Raw genomic sequence first — 2,616 nt, 5'->3', positions numbered from 1 at the left:
CTTTGCGGTTGGAGAGAGCTGAAAGAGAATGGAGAAAGAGGAAAGAGTGCATTCCAGTCCAGCACAAAGCTTCCCACTACTGCTCTGCGAGTTAATGCAGCTTAGACTGCATATCTGTAGGCTGGATAATCTCTGTCTGTGGGTAATCTCTGGAGCTTGGTGAACAGTCACTATGTGCACGACAGTCTCATGCCCCGCAGGTTATATTTTATGAATATAGATTTCACTCTGTATTTTTCTTGTGCTACAATGTGCAGTGATTGCCCATCGCTATAATGTGCACACGGATTCACTACATACAGGAAATTACTCTTGGTTTTCACATAACAGCAGCCTGTAAGGTACAACAGCAGCTGGATTTGGGAGAAATCTGCACCAAGCAGTATTTTTTCCACTGCATTATTAAATAGACCACATTATGCATTATTTTTGAAGCTGAAAAGATGACCTAGGATTCAGTCAGCAGCTACAAAAAATATCACGAACAATGTGCTGCTTGAGCAGAAATTGATCCTTGAAGCACACTGAAAGCTGCATCATTAGGAACCCACTTCTGCTCTCCAGCCTGGCATGTCTGGGATCAAATCAACAGAGAATTAAAAACTACTAAAAGCAAACAAGATTAATACCATAATGCCATTTTTCTCTGGATATTTTTCATAGGGCAAATGGCACCATTTACCATTCTAAAATGAAAGCTTTTTACATTATTTAAACACGTACATATATAATGAGTTTATGGCTAATAATTAGAACCTATTGCAAGAGAGACTGAAATGGAGCAAGAAATTCAATGAGCTGCGCAGATTCTGGTATTTATTTGGCTGGACTTTGTATGAAAACCAAACCACACCTTATTCTATGCACCTGCCTGCATTCTGCTGCTGAAGTACTTAAGTTCTTCGGTGGACTCCTTGAAAAATGAGATGATACACTCCAAAATCCTGCCACACTCAAGTCAATAAAAAATTTGCTGCTGTCTTCAGGAGATACATAACTTCATAGCAAAATATGTGGGAAGCAATCTGTCCCAAAAGGAACTACACATTAATCTGCTGAAATTTGCATAGAGCTTTCAATCAGCTACGCACAGTGAAGGAGGTTTATATTCCATTTGATGAAAAGCAACAAACATATCCTGAAGTTTTTAATGCATTCTTTTACAAACAATGAGTCTGAGACCACAAGCTGCCATCCCTTCAGGGAGCTTCTCTGTGCCAGTATTATTGCTCATACCTTTGAGCTACACCCGGGCTTGGTCCTGCTAGATTCTTAAAGCTGGACATTTACAACCAAATAACCTGTTATTCCAAGGTTCTCAGAATTTGTGGTTCCACTGAGGGCAACTGAGGTGACACAGTCACAGGTTTATTTGCTTGGTGTGAAGCCTCAAGACACTACACTTTGTGAGGAAAACTTTCAGTTCAGAAGCGTAAAGCGAAGGTATTACAGGGAAAAATGCCATCTTGTTTGAACAAAGCATCTTTACCAACCTAGACGCTGTACTCAAGGATCTATTGAGTTTGGAATAAATACTTTGGGCAGAATTAAACTTTGATAAAGCGTGGAGGATTTGCTGGAGTAACATACAGGATCAATCATACTTGCTATCAATATTCTACTTCCAATTAGACTATGACAAATAAAATTTTGCTACAAGAGAAGCCAGCAAAGCTTTTTCATAATTAAAAAGCTGTATTATAGCTGAGATTATTTGTGATAATGATGGATTTGCACAGTATTTTATGAAGACAGAAACTATTTAAACGAAAAATGTCTATAAAGATTACAACTTCTTACGCTGTCACCTGAAATGTTAAACTATGTTTTAGAAGTTACAGTAGAAATTAAGAAACAGAGGAACTCTAAGGGAGACACTACTTACAAATACATTAAGTACAATGAATGTTGTTGATAAATACCCCAAATTACTCACCTTTTCAAACAGCAAGAACCTGGAGATTCTCAAAGTGACTAAATAAGCCTTGTGCAACTGCTAACGTAGAAAGGCAGCCTTCCCAGTAAGTCTACTTAAGGAGTATTTAAAGCTCAGCTGCTCTGGTCCTATCACCTCAGGTCAGTTACGTACTGGCGATTACAGTTAAAAGGCTTTATTTTAACTGCCCTCTTTCAGAATACAGAACAGAGAACATAAACTATTATCTAAACTAGATCTTACCTGCTTGTTCCATATAGCAGTGGGTTTTGGGTGGTTTTCAAATGTTAAAGTTTAAACGTACTGGGGAGGTGACTGAAGACTGATTTTTCCAACTATCAAGTTGACATTCTGACAAGTAACACTGTCAACATTAAGTCTATCTCATAATCTTAACAAAATTAAAAAGTCAAACAAATTGATTAGTGCCCATGCTGGTTCTTCCTTGGATATTCCTTTTACTATTCACCTGTTTTAAGACAATAAATTTAAAATCAGTAAGATTGAAAAATGGCTTTTTTGCACTCTAAAAAATTTGGAGGGAATTAATTAAAATATTTTAATATTAATATATTAGGTTGAATAATATTAAAATTAATATTAAATTAACATTAATGTATTTAATATTGTTTTATTAATATTAAAATAATAATAAAAATTTAAAATGCCGAAGTCACAAC

This window comes from Gallinula chloropus, assembly GCF_964237585.1.
Source record: "Gallinula chloropus genome assembly, chromosome: 9".
NCBI lineage: Eukaryota > Metazoa > Chordata > Aves > Gruiformes > Rallidae > Gallinula > Gallinula chloropus.
The sequence above is the reverse complement of the archived record's forward strand: the minus strand, read 5'-3'. Positions refer to the sequence as shown.